The sequence below is a fragment of the Microtus pennsylvanicus genome, chromosome 6, assembly GCF_037038515.1.
Source record: "Microtus pennsylvanicus isolate mMicPen1 chromosome 6, mMicPen1.hap1, whole genome shotgun sequence".
Lineage (NCBI taxonomy): Eukaryota > Metazoa > Chordata > Mammalia > Rodentia > Cricetidae > Microtus > Microtus pennsylvanicus.
This window is the reverse complement of record NC_134584.1, coordinates 99,497,630-99,517,508: the sequence shown is the minus strand read 5'-3', so window position 1 is coordinate 99,517,508 and position 19,879 is coordinate 99,497,630.

Here is a 19,879-nt window from a genome sequence, read left to right as displayed (position 1 = left end):
ATACTCTATATTAGTCCCAAATAATTTATTTGGTACACAATGACGTTCTAGCTTGGGATGGGGAGGTACATTCTGCCTTTATTGTTATTTTTAAAAATAAGCATGCCTCTGAATGTCCTATTCACAGTCTCAGTACTTTTCATGATCATTTGAAATTAGCTCTCTATACTTGAGCATCTAATATCTTTGCTATATGGTATATGTAATACAAACACCATTGTAGGAACTCGAACAGTGTTCCATTTCTTAAAGCCATTCAAATTTCTTTTGTCACCATGTTACCAATGAATATTGAAACCGAAGACAGAAAATAAAGTGCTCAAAACAAGGTCACTAAGTTCAAATAGTATCTTATTTGTTAAATGCCTATAATCCCTTTCTCTGAGCCCAGGAGTCATGTAGTGAAGTAAAAGAGTTAGAGAACCCTTTTTTTCCCTTTCTTTATTTCATATTTATATGCATCAGGCAGGAATGGATGGGAATTTCATGATGATGTCTCAGATAATATGCTTGAGAGGCTATTCAAAGTACAAGGTTAGCAAAACTCCAAGCGTGTTTACACACATTTATTTTATTTTTTATATCTTTTCCCTTCCATAAATACAATAGATACAGTTTGGTTAGAAGTGGAAGGTCAGAGTTGGAAGAAAAGTAAACATAATTTAGTCTTCTCTGTTCATTTATAAAGATGAGAACACTGTAGTCCAAAAGGGCGAAGGAATTTCTGCTGTCCATATAGCACAAGTGATGAACCATAATGGAAAAATCTCTCATGTCCTTCAGAGTCAACTCTTTCAATTGTTTTCTTTTGTGTTATGAGCTAAATGACTCGTGTTCAAATAAAGAAAATTTTATTCTTTTCCCAGAATTTTAGAGATGATAATAGACTTACCACAAATGGCTTTGACTATCTCAACCCTTTTTGACTAAAATCGATTGTAGTTCTTTGTGGCATGGTAAGCTTAAGTTCTTAAGCTCTAAGAGCTGCAGTCAAATCAAATGTTCCTCATTTCAATATAAGGTTTATATTCTTTTTAATGGAATGGTGGGTCACTTAATTTTTGTGCCTGAAATATTTTTTTCTTTGTTCAAGTTTAGGAAACATCCATGATAGTATTTCCAAATCTGTAAAATTGTTATTGAGTTTTGTGAAAAAGATGCATTTAACAATTTTAGAACAACATTGCTCTCAATAGATATTATCAGCTAATATTGTAAGTACAGTCATTTTAATAATAAAAAGAATAAGCCGGGCGATGGTGGTGCACGCCTTTAATCCCAGCACTCGGGAGGCAGAGGCAGGCAGATCTCTGTGAGTTTGAGACCAGCCTGGTCTACAGAGCTAGTTCCAGGACAGGCTCTAAAGCCACAGCGAAACCCTGTCTCAAAAAACCAAAAAAAAATAATAATAAAAAGAATGATTTTATTACTTTGAATCTAGATGCAGAACACTGGGTTGATAAATTAATTTATTATATATAAGTTAAATATACATACATGGTAAATATATATGTGTGTATGTATATGTGTGTGTATATATATTTACCATGTATGGTAAATTAATTTAGCTTCTAACAGTGAATAGCCATAAGACACTGGCCAATTCTCATGCAGTAAATTAAAGCAACACAAAATGTTCAATCTTCCTGGCTTCAGAACACATAGACAGATGGCCTGCTTTGACATATTGGATTTCAAATCCTTCTGCAGTCTTGTAAAGTTCAGTCAAATGAAAACCACACTGTAAGTCATGGTACAGGGAAGCAAGCATTTGGCCATAGTTGAAATGCATGTGATGGATCAAAGTGAATAACCCTAGAAAACAAGTGCTGCTAGATGAAGGGATTTCTTCTGCACACAATTATGAAGCCACATCTTCTGGCAGGTAACTATTTGGTCCATAGGAAAATTCCCTCATCATATATAGAGGATATTTAGGGAATGATCATTTTCCTAATAAACACCCCACGTGTGCAATACAGTAATCTGTATCCTGGAGAAAATTCTTCAAATAGTTTCCCTAAGGTACTATACATATATACATACATACATATGTATTGTAGTGAGGAGAAGAGCAAGCCTGCTTTTTGTCCTGCCTGACTCCCACACGACTAGCTTTATACCCGAAATAACAATACACAAATTGTATTCATTTAAACACTGCTTGGCCCATTAGTTCTAGCCTCTTATTGGCTAGTTCTCACATCTTGATTAACCCATTTCTAATAATCTATGTAGCACCACAAGGTGGTGGCTCACCAAGAAAGATTCAGCATGTCTGACCTGGCGACTGCCTCCATCGCGTCTGCCCTCACTTCCCTTCTTCCCAGATTCTGTTGTCTACTCCAACCACCTATGTTCTGACCTATCAAGCCAAGCAGTTTTTTAATTAATTAACCAATGAAAGCAACAGATAGACAAATGACCTTCCCACATCAGTGTGTGTGTGTGTGTGTGTGTGTGTGTGTGTGTGTGTGTGTGTATACCAAGCCTAGAACATCTTGGGAAATTAAATTATCCACTATGATAGTTAAAGTCAATGCTATATTAGTAAGTATTCCATCATTTTTTGGGGGGAGGGATTTTGTTTAAGCCATATTTAAAAGTCAGAATTTTTTTTTTCATAAAGTAAGCTGTATGTTTTGGAGTGCCTTATCCAAGTAGATACCGTGAACTACCTTTGTTTTTGTTTTTCACTTTTACTTCATTTTTCTCTGTAATCTTTAAAAGCAAAGGCAGTACAGCATTTGAGTAACTAGATACCCTAGTTACCGAATGGAATATTTTACCTCAAAGCAGCTTCCAGTAATAAACAACTGATTTGCAACTGACATGAGATCCAATTTATGCATGACACAAAGACTTAAATATCTCTTGAGTATTGATTAATTGAATCATAAAATAATCATAACGTTGTGGAACAGTCTACATATAACAGCAAAAAATCATAATGAAGATGATAGCTTTATCCTCTACTTTTTTTTCTCAATGGAGGCACTTAAATAGTGAGCTTTGAATGGCATCTCTTTGGCTAACACTTGCAGCAAAATGTTTTCAGAGAATAATTGTGTCCAGTGTTTCATTGCTTCTCCCTCTACAAAACTTACTAAGAAATCAAATTGGAACATTTGAAAACCAATTAATAATAATCAGCAGATGTGTATGCCAAGATAGCATTCTGAGGCCAAAACATAAAAATAAAATAAAAATTAAAAACTTACAACTGAGTTCCTGGAAAAGAAATTTCTCTATGACTCCTCACAGAATACCTGGATGGGCATTTAACGTCTCTCCCCAAGGCCCTCTTCCCACATTACAACATCAACACATCAGTCTTCGAAGTTAGATAAAAGGAATCTGATGAAGACTGCGTTAACATTTATGTTGGGCTTAAATAAAACATGAAACTAACAACTTGAAAGAGCCTGCTAGTTGAGCGAGCAGTATTCACACCACTGCTCAAGAATTATTCATGAAGGCTCAGAGCTGCTTATATCTGATTTTACTTAGGGTTCTCCCTTGCAGTGATTGTTTTCAGCTATTTCATCCACAGAGCTGAGAATTGTGGAGTAGCAGGAAGCAGCAACGTCAGCACCTAATGACAGCTAAATGTCCTAATTGCTTGATCATCTCCTTCCTGATTGTAAAAATTCCCTATTTATTGGGCTAGGAAAGGCGACACGGGGGGGGGGGTGAGGGGAGGAAAGGTTTACATTTAAGGGAAGGAAATTAAATAGAATGGTCCTATTTAGAGAAAAATCTGGGGCTGTTCATTTCCTGAGTTCAGGGTTCAGTCTAGTCCCACATAGTTGATTGACGACAGAATATCCTTGCTTTATCTTCTAAGCAGAAGCCCGCAGAACTGACAGGACTGACCAAAGTTTACTAACATCCATCCCAGGAGGATCTTTTACATATCTACTACAAAAAAACACGTACTGTTTGTTTAAAACGTGCTCAGTGCTACAAATTTATAGTTCCATGATCAAAGATTTCTGAGGGTCTAACATGCACCACTGTCTATACTATGAGTATTTGACATTTTGAATTGTTTAGTTTAAAAGGGCTGAAATAATAGATTTTAAGAATATTCATTTTAAACATGATCAGTACGTGAGTTGACAAATGTACTAATAAATTTGACTGTGTTAATTATTTGGCATTGTGTAAGTATATAAAATTATTAGTTGATACAGCTTAGATATGTACCATTTTATTTATGGATTACATTTAGATGAATGTGTGGAAAAGAAAAGACCTTGCTGAACTTTCAGTTAGAATGTCAATACTGCAAGATAACGACAGTGACCTTCCTTAGTCCTTGAAAGAGCTAAGTCTACCTTGTCCTTGAGTGTTTCCTATGAAGCAGGCCTTAGCCTTTTGTCACCAAGTAAAAGGCCCACTAAGGACAAGGACAGACTTCTGCTTAAAAGAATAAAATCTTTGACCTAGATGGAGACTTGATATTCTAGTTTAACCTGTCAATTACCTGTAGTAAAACATCCCTCTGTGGCTCAGAACCATTCTGAACTTTTCTAAGGAGAGAGGATTAATAATTATCTCTTCAATGAAATAAAATGCTTACTTCTCCCAGAATTCCGATGCTTGGGTGCAGTTTCTGAAAGGATTGCGGTCATGCAGTCACATAGCTGGTAAGCCTGCCCCCCTCTTTCAACCACTCAGAAAACCATGATCTTCTTTTTTCCTCCTAACTTTTGTCTAAGTATGCCTTCCTTAACACTCTGAGCTTCACTCTTTCTGCAGGAATCCCCTTCCATCCATGTGGCAGGGATGAACATGTGACCGACCTCCATGCCAACTTACAGTGAGTGGCATGGCTTTCTATCTCCCTACTACCAGGAAGCTGCCAAGATTTTCACCTAGTCTATTTTAGAGGAGATTTTTGTTTGTGTGATTGTTTTGCTTTCTTTTATTTTTAAGCTAAAATAAAATGATCTCAAGCTTCCAATCAAATCATTTTTTTTTAAATTCTTTTACTCTGGGCAGACCAAAAGAGTGCCCAGACTCCTCGGACAAGCACACGGGGAATACACAATGTTCCTTTGCATCTAAGAATTCTTCGTTGTTTAAAATTGCATTGTGATCCTGGTCTTTTAATTAAACCCCAAGTCATAGTGACAGCATGTTTTAAAAGTTACTAAGTCTAAAATCAAGTTCTCCTCTGTTTTAATGGATAGATACCCTTATCTGTTACTTGAAGGGCTTATGGTTTCCAAAGTCCCTCCTCACACATGCATTTCTGTCATTTGATAACAATGATCTTTCAGTTCCATGGAAAACAGATGCTAGACTAGAGGAAAGGACTGCAGCAGATGTGACATTTATGGGATTTCACACAGGGCAGAAATTAGCATGAAGAAGCCAAGACTGTTCAAGTGTGTAAGACCCATCGTCCATAATCACAGACAGGGTGTCATTTGTATTTACATGCAGGAAGAGCTAGAAATGCTGATCATGAGACATTCAGCAGCATTCCCCCTTCCTCCCTTTTACTTAGTGCTGGCGTCTATGTTTTTTTTTGCTAGGAATATGCAGAAATAATATGTGCAAATCGAAAAGATAAAGACTAGTTTGACTCAAATTCTGCATTAGTTCATAAAATGGAGAGAAAAGAACCCACCAAGCATATAAATGCTAAATGGTTTTTTTTTTCAATTAAATTGTTTTATTCACTCTGCGATGAAGGTATTTACCAGAGGAGAGGCAGACTGGGTAGTTTTGTGATTAAATGTGTATTATGGCATTAATATTTTTCAATGATGATTATTTTCCCAAGCTGACCGTTAATTTTATCACTTTAATAACTTTTTTTCTGGTTTTGATGTGGAACTCTTTTAAGGAAGAAAGTACCTACTGTGGATTGTTTTTCTCCAAAAAAAAAAAAAATTAAGTGTTGAGAAACTCCACATAAAGAGTTTTATAACTCAGGAACAATTTTTTTCTCTGTGTCTTATATTTGCACAGCTTTCATAATTACTATTTGAAAATACTTGCAGTTATCACATAAGAAAATTAAAATATTATTTTCTCTAAGAATGCCGTTTTAGTTTTCAGATAATGAAAGGGGGGGACCATGCACCTCTTCACACAGGGTATGAGTGATTCCTGATTAACTCTGTGCCTGGCCATGAATGGCAGAACAAGAAACACTGAAGTAACCGGAGGAATAAGAGATCTTGTAGCATGGGAGAGGCAGAGGGTTCCTAGAATTAAGTCTTGAGACTCCACAGTGTTGTTAAGGTAGGCAAATGCAGTCTTAAATCCAATCCATGCTTGAAACTGAGTATCTTTCTCACTTCTTTCCGGGAAGCACACAGAGACAGTCATTAGCAGGTCTGTGCACATTGTCTCTTCTGACTGAGCCTCCCAGGAGTTCTAAATGTGCATATCAGTCCACCCTTAAATTTTACGTTCATTTGATTCAATCTCTCTTTGCCATTCCATCTATACCAGTGTTATTTTTTATTCTCTCTCTCTATCTTTTTCTTTTCTTTTTCTCTCCCACTGCTCCTCACAGAGTGACAGGAGCCCTAAGTTTGTTCTCTGGTAGGGTGAGCTGAAAAGTCTCTCAATTTCAGTTCATTTGATTTCCTCACATTGCAAGCTCTCTGCTGGGATTTATAAACATGATTTGTAGGTTATCTAGCTAGTCTCATCAGTAAGGTAGGAGTGATCCTCCAGTGGTTCTCCACATTAAGGAGAAGAGAAAGTTCATAGAATGCTTCCATGGGTTTGGGGAAAAAGGTAAGAAAAAATAAATGATACAATCTTCCACCAGAGAGGGCTTGCTTTTGCTTTGTGGGTGATAGAAAGGAACCTTGATTATCTTCATTTGGGTTGTATTTGAGGCAATTTGAGACTGTGATGCTGGCCCGCTTTATATTTGCCCCTTCCCCTGATCATAGCTGAGTTCTACTTGGGTTTTGGGTGAAAAGTTTTATTACTTTTTATTTTTGAGATTATGAAATAATGGCATCATTTTCCCTTCCTTTATCTTTTTCCAAATCCTTCCATATGTCAGAAGCTACATTCACAAAGTCTTACTGAATTATGAGAAAAGGGACCATGAATATGAAGGGGAGCAGAGAAGTGTGCATGGTAGGCTTTTGTGGAAGGAAAGGGAAGGGAGAATTGTTGTGATTAAAAATACAATCTCAAAAACAAACAAATGATTATCCCACCATCATGACTGCTTAAGTACAAGCTTGCAACAATAGCAGTAGAAAGTGTTAAGTTGGACAGGGAAGACTGAAGACCTCATCCCAAAAAGAAGCTTAAATATTAATGATCCTGTATCATATGTCCCCAATGTTTTAGGTCTTCTTACATTCCCATTGCTTCTTGTCATATACTGTATGATATACATGTAAGCATTCAAATGTCTAAGAATTGGATACACAAATTTTCCACCTAGCTCTTGAATTTGGATCTTAATATATGTCTGGTAGTCAAACTAAAAAACCAAGGTAGATTGTCTTGGGACAATCTGTGGGAATTTAATGGGATCTTTATTTATAAAGGTCTTACGTCCTTTAATCTCACAGATTCCTGAGTATTAAAAACCCAGGATAACCAAAAAAAATCTGTACAATAAAGGAACTTCCAGAGGCATTGTCAACACTGACTTCAAGATCTACTACACAGCTACAGTAGTAAGAAAAAAAAAGGCTTGGTATTGGCATAAAAACAGACATGTCGATCAATGAAATCAAATCTAAGCACCTGATATTAGTTTTTTCCACCAACCAATGCACATCTAATTTTGACAAAGAAGCTGAAACTATACATTGGAAAAAAGAAAGCATCTTCAGCAAATGGTGTTGGCATAACTGAATGTTGACATGTAGAAGAATGCAAATAGATTCATATCTATCCCCATGCACAAAACTAAAGTGCGAATAGATAAAAGACCCCCAACATAAATCCAGTTACATAGAACATGACAGAAGAAAAAATGGAAAAAAGCCCTGAATGTACCGACATAGGAAACCACTTCCTAAATATAACACCAGTAGCACAGACACTGAGATCAACAATACATAAGTGAAACCTCCTGAAAATTAGAAGCTTCTATACTGCAAAGGACATGCTCAATAAGACAGAACAACAGCCTATAAAATAGGAAAAAAATGTTTACCAATCACCCATATGATAGAGGACTGATCTCCAAAATATAGAAAGAACTCAAGAAGGTAGACACAAAACAACAACAAATATTTTAAAAATGGTGTTCAGATCTAAGCAAGAATTCTCAAAAGAAGAAACTCAAATGACTGAAAGATACTTAAGAAAATACTCAGCATCCTTATTCATCAGGGAAATGTAAATCAAAAAATAAAAAAAAAATGCTGAGACACCATTTTACACCTATCAGAATGGTTAAGATCAAAAGCAACAATGACAGTTCATGCTGGATGGAATGTAGAGTAAGGGAAATACTCCTCCATTGCTGGTGGGACTGCAAACATGTACAGCCTCTATGGAAATCAGTATGGCAGTTTCTCAGAAAACAGGGGATCAATCTACCTCAAGACTCAGCAATACCACTCTTGGGCATATACCCAAAGGATGCACAATCATACCACAAGGATATTTGCTCAGCTGTGCTCATAGCAGCATTATTTGTAAGTGCTGGAACATGGAAACAACCTAGATGTCCCTCAACTGAAGAATGGATAAAGAAAATGTGGTACATTTACACAATGAAGTATTACTCAGCAGTAAAAAGTAATGACATATTGAAATTTGCAAGCAAATAGATGGAACTAGAAAAAAAACATCTTGAGTGAGGTATCCAAGACCCAGAAAAACAAACATGATATGTACTCACTCATAAGTGGGTATCAGACATAAATAATGAATAACCAGGCTAGAATCCACAACCCCATAGATGCTAGTTTTTTTTTAAGGAGGCTCCTAAGAGGGACACACCTGAAGAGTCCCAGGAAGGAGAAATAGTTAAGATCTCCTTGGTAAATTGGAAGTGGGGATAGAAGGGAGAGGATAGGAAATGGGAACATGAGGGATCCAGAAAGGGTGAGTTGGGGAAGAAATGGAATGAGAGAACAATGAAAGAGACATCTTGATGGAGAGAGTCATTATTGGGTTAGAAAGAAACCTGGTGGTTGGCAAATTCCCAGGAATCCACAAGGATGACCTAGCTAAGACTCCGAACAATAGTGGAAAGGGAGCCTGAATGGGCTTTTACCTAAAGTCAGATTAGTTACTACCCTAATTGTCCCCATAGAACCTACATTCAATAACTGAAGGAAGCAGATGCAGTGACCCACAACGAAGCACTGGGTTGAGCTCCTGGAGTTCAGAGAGGAGGGAAAGGTCACATGAGAAAGGAGGGTTAATGTCATTATGTGGGAAAACACAGAGACAGCTGACCCAAACTGGTAGAAGCTCACAAACTCTGAACTGATAGCCAGGGATCCTGGAAGAGACAGAACTAGACCTTCTAAATGTGGTCCCAGTAATGTGGCTTGATCTGTTGGGGAGAGAAGGCTAGAAGAGGGACCAGGACTTATCTCAAGTGCATGAACTGGCTTTTTGGAGTCCATTCCCTATGGTTGGATACCTTGCTGAGTTTGACACAAGCGGAAGGTCTTGATCTTGCCTCAGTTTGGTATTCCAGACTTTTTTGACTCCCCTAGGAGGGTCTTACCTGCTTTGAAAAGTAGGTTGGGGGGTGGCAAGGGGCAGATAAAGAGAGGGAAAGGGGAAATTGGTGTGGGTATGTAAAATGAAATAAAAAAAAATACAAACTGTTGGTCATGGTGTTCTTCACACATTTCGCCACTGAGAATTAAGAATCTCCCTGTAAGAGAATTAGTTTAAAATGTGAAAGTTCCTAGATGTCTCCTCGTGCAACCTCCAAAATACTCTAGGCTTTTTCTGGGTTATATTTGTTGTTCTAGACAATTCCTCTGAGCCTAGAATGGAAACTCCGTTAGAATTACGCCATAAATAAAGGAATTTGTTTTTGTAGCTATTGAACTACCTGCATCATAAAAAGTTCTTAAATAATACAGGGTTTTCTCCCTACAATTAAGAAGCAGAGTTCTGCAGGAGTGATGCATACTCAAATTCTGTAGTCCAAATTCAGGTCTATCAATATTTCCCATTGACAATCAGATACCACAGGTCAAGGTCATCCCTAAGATTGAACCTCTCTCCCAGTCACAGACACACACACAAACATACAAACATATACACACATACTTTAGAAGTTAAATGGAAATATAATTAATACATCTGCATGTACTATACAATTCAGTTCCCTTAAAAACATAATTGGAAGCACTGTTTTCTTCAGTGACTCTCAAAACTTGTGGAAATACTTATATTTACATTTGTGAGTTTATTACAAAGGTGTTAACAAAGGAAATAGGTGAAGAAATGCATGGAGTGAGATAACAACAAGAATGTTTAGCTCCTATGTGTGAGAAATGTGATAAAATGTGCTCTATACTTTTAAAGAAATTTTTAAAGACCCATCTTTCAAATATCCTCCCAGTTGACATTTTTCTACGATCAAAATATATGTTCAAGGTTACATCCTGTCCCTAAACATAATCCCTTTGTTTGTTAGCTTTTCCATTTTGAATTAGCCAACAATGGAAGAATTTGAGGCCAAGGCTTGGCTACTCATAGTGAGGCACAGAACCCTTTGCAGTACAAATTCAAATTTGTTTTCAAAAGGGTACCTGTGCATCCTTCTGCAGAAGCGGAACTTTTTGTCTTGATAAAATATTTTGGAGTCTGGTGTCACTTTTTTGGAAGATCACACCCATTTTTAACCAGAGGATCAGCAATCTATGATGATGATGATAATGATGATGATGATGATGATGATGATGATGTATTTGATTACTATGAGCTTTTCAAATTCTGTCTCTTGAGTTTTCATGGAGACTTCTTTGCTCCAGAATGTTTGCTAGCAGACAGATAATCAAACAATAAAACAAGCAAACCAACATCAAAACAGTAGAGTCTGTCTACTCAGGCCCCTCATGTCTAGAAAGAGTTGGGTTTGAACAAGAGCTAGTTCCAGGAGAGTTACTGTTATTGTTACTCAGAGAAACCCTATCTTGAAGAGAAAATTTTTAAATATTAAAAGAAGTAATATAAAATAAAAATTAAACTAATTTGTGTTTTGACTCTGCTAGTAAAATCAACTCACAAAGATGGGTACACCCAGAAGAGGCATAATTGATATAGAGCCTGAGGAAGGGGAAGATATATAGTTTCTTGGAAATATCAACACATGAGATTCGCGTGAACAGAAAAAAATTGAGTAGATGATCAGAACGATGAAACTGAATGGAGAAAATTGTGGAGTACTGTGTGTGCCACAGGGAGCTCTTTTGGACTCTAACTATAAATAAACACATGAGACACTGTTGAGATTTGAGGATTAAAGTGGTCTGGTTCACAGTATCAACAAAGACAGTAGGTAGCCCCAGTGAATGTCATCTTTATTTCTTTTTATAGTGCACACCCAATGAATTTACTTATTAGGCTACATCTTATTTTTTTTTCCTGTTCATAGTCTGAGTTTCTCAAGAGTAACAGTTACGTTGTCAATCGATACACATAAGTCTATGTATGTATACAGCATTGTCTGTGTCCAAATCAAATGCTAAATTAATTGCCAAATACCACCTGTCCAGGATATGTCAGACACAGAGGCAGAAGCAGCTGCATATTAATTCATTCAAATCACAGCAGAAGTCAGAGGCACTATCGCACACTAATGAACCCCCACATTCAGTGTGCATTCTTATTCACCTTGGGTTGATTTTAGTAACCATCTGCTATAAAGACTAAACTTTACCACATGAAATCTCTATGAGATTTGAACAATATTGGACATAAGGAGAAAAACAGAACAGGAAAATGAAGATGTGCAAGTATGAATAGAACAACACTACTATAAAATATAAGTATATTATATTATAGTACATTTGCTTTATCCATATTGACGAGGAACTGATAATATTTAAATTTAATCCAAAGTAGCCATTGCCAAAATCAGTCCTTCCTCTCTCTCTCCCTCCCTCCCTCCCTCCCTCCCTCCCTCCCTCCCTCCCTTCCTTCCTTCCTTCCTTCCTTCCTTCCTTCCTTCCTTCCTTCCTTCCTTCATTCTGTTTTACTGCTTTTTTATTTCACTGGGCAAAGTGCATTTGCAGTTCACAATTACATTTCAAGACTGAGATCCATAGTACAAACATAAGAAATATGTGCACAAAACGACTGCTACATATATGAAAAGAACATTTTATGCAAAGATAATGTGTTGTTTAAGTTGCAAAGAAGAAGATGCTGGTATACACATGCACAAGCACATGCACGTGTGCGCACACACACACACGCATACACTGAAAAAAATCTGTAGATAGGCCTAGCAGTTTATTTTCTTTAATTTGGAAACTGCCTGCTTCAGTAAAATTCCATATCCATTTCTCACTTTGAAAGATACACGAGACTTTAAATTGCAACCTTGGTTCTTTATGTCCTCTCATAGTAGGTATAAACTTTAACTTTCTGTTATCCCTGTATCTCAGTTGTCTGTGTGTTTTCCTGCACAAGGCCACTTTGTTTCAGCCTGAAAGACAGTGGCCATCGGTACCATGATTCACAATTCCAGCAAGTATATTGAGACATGAAAACATACATATATTCCATGCACAATGCGCATACACAAGACAAGCTTGTATAGGTAGATTTGCATAGAAATTTAAAAACATTAGACTCTGGCATCAAATCAATTGATAGAGTCCAAACCCATATAATTTTAGCAAAGACCAAAGTCACTAAGAGCAAACTTTGAAACTACTGAACACAAATAACATTTTAAAATGACTGTGAAGTGGGAAGGACACAGGAAAATTAAAGGCAAGTGGCAGAAACTAATTATTCACTTAATAAAAGTGCTTTGATATCGGTTAATAATTAATTAAGACCTATGCATTAATATCTGATATGTCTGTGCACAAAATGCATTTACTGGGTTTGCATATATAATGAGCCAATGACTAATTTCTATGGTGGAGTATCTTTTATGTAAGCAGGGAGATAATTCTATTTGTTTTGTAAAGTCTTTGCTGTAACTTGAACACAAACAGTAGCATTAGATTGCCACTTTAAGGGATTTTACCTCTCAAACCTTCCTCTTGGCAGTTGACTATTCTAATATCCTGAAATTCACACTTTTCCCTAACATGACAGGAAGCCATACCATTAAGTGGATGGAGGTGGCCCACATTTCAATCACCGTGGCCTGTCATTAACCACCTTCCTCCACTTTGTAGGCACTCTGATGAGTGTTGACAAGGTTAATTGTCCTAGTGAAGACATTGAGTTTAATAGAATTAGGACTCCCTTTGCAATTATGCCTTGCTTTTTTTCTTAGACATACTCAAGTGTGCCTAACACTCTTTTAGTAGTAGACTATCCTTAGAATTTTTAAAGTTACATTTATTTATTCTTTGTGTTCTCTCTCTCTCTCTCTCTCTCTCTCTCTCTCTCTCTCTCTCTCTCCGTGTGTGTGTGTGTGTGTGTGTGTGTGTGTGTGTGTGTCTATCTGTCTGTCTGTCTGTTAGCATGCTTGAGTGTGGCATGACTGTGGAGGTCAAAGGACAACTTATAGGCATCAGTTCTGTCCTTCCACGCTGTGTGTGGGTCACTGGAACTACAGTGAAACCTTTGTCTTGGTAGAAAATACTTCTACCCACAGAGTTTTCTCATTTGCCTGATATTTCTGTCCTTCTAAATGATATTAGAGTAAGTTAAAGCAAGTTTTGGTATCACAGGATTTGATCATCTTTCCAACAGAGAAAGTATGCGATAGTATTTTTCTCCTTTATATTTTTCCTTAAGAGAACATTGAAGATATATAATCAAAATCTACTTGGAAGGAGAAAGAAATGTTTCCTTAAGGAAAAACTTTGTTATTATTCATGACTTAACAGTACAAATACAGTAAATTTCGTAGAAAGTAATATTACTTTTAATTAAACACAATAGAAGTTGCAGAATTGCTATGTATTTAATAAGTGTTAGCATTGTCTCACCCTCTATTTTCCTCCTTCCCACCTTCATTTTTCCTACATGCTATGAATAATGCTTTACACCTTTTGTGTCTACAAGATTCAAAATAATAATTATTTTTCTCATTTTAGACAGGTGTGAAAAGTGCCAAAAGGAAGAGAAATTTATGAAAATTATTGTATAAGGTAGTTTTACTTTTGCTTTTCCTTCTTGAACATGATCCAATGGTACTATTACCAAACAAAAATTTTGAATTAGGTTAAATGTTTATACCTGTCTTTCATTGGTATCGCCAAAATCAGCCTTGGGATGATTAGCTAATCTTGAGCATGGTTAACTAGATTGAAAATAGCTTCAGAAATTGATGCAGGACATTCTGGGTATATTTTTGAGTAAATTTCCAAAATAAAGAGTTAAGTAAAGAGGAAGAAATATCTAAATCATGTAGGTAGAGACTGCACTTTCATTTCCTGGCCACCCGGGCCAACTAATCACACACAAACTATATTAATTGCGACACTGTTTGGCCAATGGCTCATGCATTCTTTTTAGTTAGCTCTTAAATTTTAAATTAACCCATTTCTACTGGTTTATGTATAGCCATGTGACTGTAGACTTACCTCATTTTCTAAGTGTCAGCAGGTTTGCATCTGACCTGTCTCCACCTTCTATGTCTCTGTATCTCTGCTGAGGTTTCCCACCTGACTTCACTCTGCTAAGTCATTGGCGGAAACAGCTTTATTCCTTAGCCAACAGAGACAGCACATAAGCAGGACATCCCACATCAAAATCAGTGTCACACCGCCCCGGAGTCTAGCAACACTGACATGCAGTAAAGTAGGAAAATGGTTGGTTTTTCATCTCTCATCCTCTCCTCAACACTCCATCCCTTCCTGCCTGCCATGAGGGAAACAGTCTCTAGAGCAGGCCCAAGCAATAATGTTATTGGGAAATGATTAAACAAGTACCCTTAACAGGATTTTGATGCTCTCCTTTCTTCCTAAGTGTTTATACCTTCGAGTTACTTTGAAGCAAAAAGGTTTTACCCACCGTCTTCTCCTACAGTGATGGATTATGGTGCCACAATACCAAGAGCAGCAAGACCAGGTGACTGTGGACTAAAACTTCTGAAGCTATAAGACAAAAATAGATTCATATATTTTGTTTCATTGTTACAGAGATGAAATAAATAGCATATTTTTTATCGCTGTTACAATGACTCATCACAAGTCAACTAATTTAAAATAATTCAACTTACTACATGCGAATTTGGTAGGCCAGAAGTCTATAAGCTCAAAGACAAGTGCTAACAGAATTAAATTCCTTCTGGACTTTCTTAGGTGAAATCAATGTCTTTTGTCTATACCATCTTCTGGGAGGCCGTCTGCATACTTGAGCTATAATCCTCACCTCCATATACAATAAATACTGTAGCAGCAACTGTCTGCTATACTTAAACTCTCTTAGAAAGACCTTTGCATTTCTGTTAGTCTTCCCTAGATACTCATGAACAAAGACCGCAGGTCAAGTTCTATAATGTAATTATGTCCATAAACTGCCTTGTCTGTTTGTTTCCATGAGGCAATACATTCAGTTTTTGGAAGATTATGAAATGGACATCTTTAAGGGACCCTATCACACTTGCCACAGAAGAAAACCCACTTCTGCCTTTATGTTCTCATAATTATTCACACTATTTTAAATCTTGCATTTAATAGCCATGTATTCATGACATGTTTGTTGAGATTTTTCTCTTCCTTTCTAAGATAGAATCCCAGAGGTTGTTATATCTTGATTCTTAAGTCCCATGTGCAAATTCTCTGGACATCTCTCCCAATCAGTTGTCTTTCACTGCCTGCAACAGTGAAATAGATTCTGTTCCTTAACTGAACGTAAAGTATCGAGAGAAGATTCCATATCCTAAAACAGAAACTATAACTGAAGTATAAGATAGGCACATTGCTTTGTTGGTGACTGGTGTTGCCAGGTCAGATTGGATTGGCAGAAACAATGCCCAGGTTGAGAGTTCTTTCTTAGGTGAAATCTAGAAAGTAAGTTGATTGCATTTGGGACACTTTCTGGAATTGGAAGCTAACAGTTTCATTCTAAGAAGCAAGTGTGCATCATAACTATCTAGGAAAAAAATGAAAAAGAAATCAGTTAACTATATCTCAACTTTACCTGATTCCACTGCAGAAGAAATATTGGGATCAGTAGGTTGATGTATCTATGTCTCATACAAAAGTGTTTAAACTGTCTCTACACTTTATATCAAACTATCAACTGTGAAAGTCTTGCTTGGCAACTGTATTTAGGAAAAAAAGAAGAAATCCATCAGTAAGATAATAATATTGTTCTAAGTTTCTGGTGATGTTGAGAGTTGTGTGCAAGGGAGTAACATAAAGAGATAGTAATAAGAAACACTACAAATTGTTTCTTTGTATTTATAAAATTAAATGTTGACTTTCCCCCAAATGATTTTTGCCACTATGCTCATAATTTGTGAGTTTTTCCTACATTTCCCCAGATATCTGTTACTCAAAGAAAAAAATCATGAAAACAAGAAAAAAGCTAAAAGATGTTGCTCGAAGAAGAACACACTATGTTAAGGAGATAAAGACACCATATTCTGGGCTCAAGTTTTGTGCCTTTTTTTTCAAAGATTAACCTTCACAACCTCCCTAAAAGATACTCCTTGAAAGTTCAATTTTCAAATAAAGAGATTAGGCAAAAAGGCATTAAATAACATGAAAAATTCAAGAGAATAAATATAAATCAAATATTCATTTCAGTGTCTAGAAGCATATTAAGGCGGCTGATTAATTTTTAAGTGAACAGAATGGATTGCTAAGCTAGCCACCACAAAACACCCATCATGTTGAAAGCATGTAGGTTAGGGTTTGGACACAACAGTTGCTTTTGGGTAGATACTAGATAAATTACCTCTGGCAAGATGGTTACAAGAAAGTTATAAAAATACTTTTAACATGACTAAAACCCAGTGTTTTTAGGCATTAAAATATAGGAGATGTTATAAATTTGAATCTCTGAAAACCTATTTACTTCTACTGCTTACTGATGATATTAAAAGTAAATATTATCTACACAATATTTACTACACACTATTATATTTTTTTAGTTATTAGTAGTCAAAAAATAATTGACTACTTCTAATTAGTTATTCAAAATTAGAAATTTTAACACCCAATATATGTGAAGGGATGTCACCATGCAATGTGATTCCAAACAACAGAAAAACATCTGATATGGAGATGGAACAACAGGTTTTGGTAGAAGAGATGTATACTGGTTAACTTTACATGGAATGATGCAGAATCTGCACACCAGGATATACTGTCAATTATTAATGTGCATAAGGTTATCTTTGACTATGAGTCACAATTGAGTGAACAGAATCGGAAGACCGCTGAATGTCTCCCTTGATGACAGGCCTTCACCCAGTCAAACCACTTGAATATTATTTCAGATTCATCGTTTGGAGTTTAGCCTGTAAGTCACAACTGATCTAGACAGATAAAGGCTTGCCTATGATGACACAGGACTGATCCCTTGAGCAAGAAGACAGTTTACCAACAGAAAGTCTTTAGTCTGAAGGAACTAATTTTGGACTCATTAGGTTCCAACATCACATGAGCCAATTTCTTAAAATAAAATCATGACATGATTCTTTGAAATCAATCTGAATAAGGATAAGTTGCCTGTAAAATTTTAGTGTTTCTGTTTCTCAAGAAAACCCTGTGTAGCATAAAGAGAGAAGGAGGTGAGCTGCACCCCAGAAATAAATCAGATAAAGGAGAAAGCAAGGGATTACAACTAAGACAGTGAGAGTGGGATCTGTCAAAGAAAACAAGGCTCTTCATGTGTGATGTAAAGAAACTATCATATCTTTAGTTTTCAAAAAAAAAAAAGATCCTCGCTTCAATCTGTAGCCATCATAGCTCCCTAAGAAGTACTCATTGCCACCCTCCATTTGAAAATAATAGTAGTGAGAAATGAACAATCTACAGCAACCAAGAATTGTTGATTAATATGTAAAATAGAGGCTGGGCAGTGGTGGCAAACATCTTTAATCCCAGTACTCAGGAGGCAGAGGCAGGTGTATCTGCGTGAGTCCCTAACCAGCCTGGTCTACAGAACAAATTCCAGGACATGCTTCAAAGTTACAAAGAGAAACCTATAAAACAAAAAAGTATGCAAAACACTTTCTTTAGTAGTTTTTTTTTAATCTACTACACGCGAGTTTTAATGTGATTACCCCAGACCCAGCACCTGCCAGCAACCACTCCTTTCACCTACTCAGGTATTTGATTATCCATCTCATACATGTGAAGAAACTGCTAGAGACAAACTACATTACTAATATGTTTCCCAACTAAGGGCCCATAACGGAAAGTGTCCTGTCAGTATTTCATGTGACTATAGCTCATATGGAGTGTCATAAATATAAGTGAGATTGTAAAATACAAGTGCAGCATATCTGTAATTCTAAAGCCTTACACTCAGCTTTGTGCTGATTCAATTACTAGAAATTAATATTCTGCGGGTGTTTCTTGTCCACAGTCATCATGTTGTGCTCCCGCAGCACAGAGAAACCTTCCTCAATAACCCCTCTGTGACTGAGTTTTATTGCCTCAATGATTTTGTTGCTTGTTGTAACCCAATATGTACGTTAGTGTACCTTAAGGAATAGGTTGTCTTCCGATTTATTAGTTGGAGTATCTTACATCTTTCAATGGTAGGGAAAAATTTTATATTGACATATCCAGAGTTTTTATTGAAGTTATATTAGTCCTATCTATCAGAGATATGCTAGAAAATCTATAACTTCCACCAAAATGTTGCCCATGTGAGCAATTCAGTTTATGAAGTGCAATCTTCTAAGGCAGGCTTAGGGCGTCGTGATTCATTTTTCAACCTATGTGATGTTTAATGATTTTGTCAAAATAAAAACTAATACGTAGTTCTATGTCCACATCAAATTATGCCATTCAATTTATAGCTTAAACTATGAAAAAAGACACCCAGATATGGAGGTCTGAGGAGTGGGAAATAACTCCAGTCTATGCAATTCTCTTTCCCCTTTTGACACAGATATTTGCAGTGAATAAGAGGTTATTTGGCTTATTATTACACTGGGAAGCTGTTGTAGCCTAGTAATGGCATTGCTTCATTATATCAAACAGGTAGATATCTGTCTAGGGTATACTGTGTGTCCAAAGATGATTATTAAAAATAAAACTGCATAAAACAAAAAAGTAAAAGGTTGAAAGGTCTTTATCACCTTGCTTAAACTAATCTCAAATCCCATTTTCTGAACTACTAAACAGCGATACCATATACATTCATTTGTCTCAGCTAGCAGAGAGTTTCAAGGAGCATTTTTATAATGCATGCATGTGTACCTGCATTTTTAAAATAAGCTTAATTCAATTCCCACTGTTTTTCTTAAACATATTCTCTAGAGATATAGATATATTGCTACATATGGTCAATAAAAACAAAAGCGTTCCAATAAAAAAGAGAATTTTGACTGTCCATTTAATCAAAATTATTATAGAAGTTAGGTTTAGAGTAGTCATCTAAATGATCAACAGTATGCACTGAAACGGGCTTTGGGATATCTACTGGTGTTTTCATCTTCAGAATAGTAAAGGAGTGGGGTACTGTTCTGAGTCACCTGCTTCATTTCCTGTCTCCATAGTAAAAGACACCTAAAATTACAAATAATAGATCCCAAATTCCTTTGTATCTTGTATTTAAACTTATGTGACAATCCACC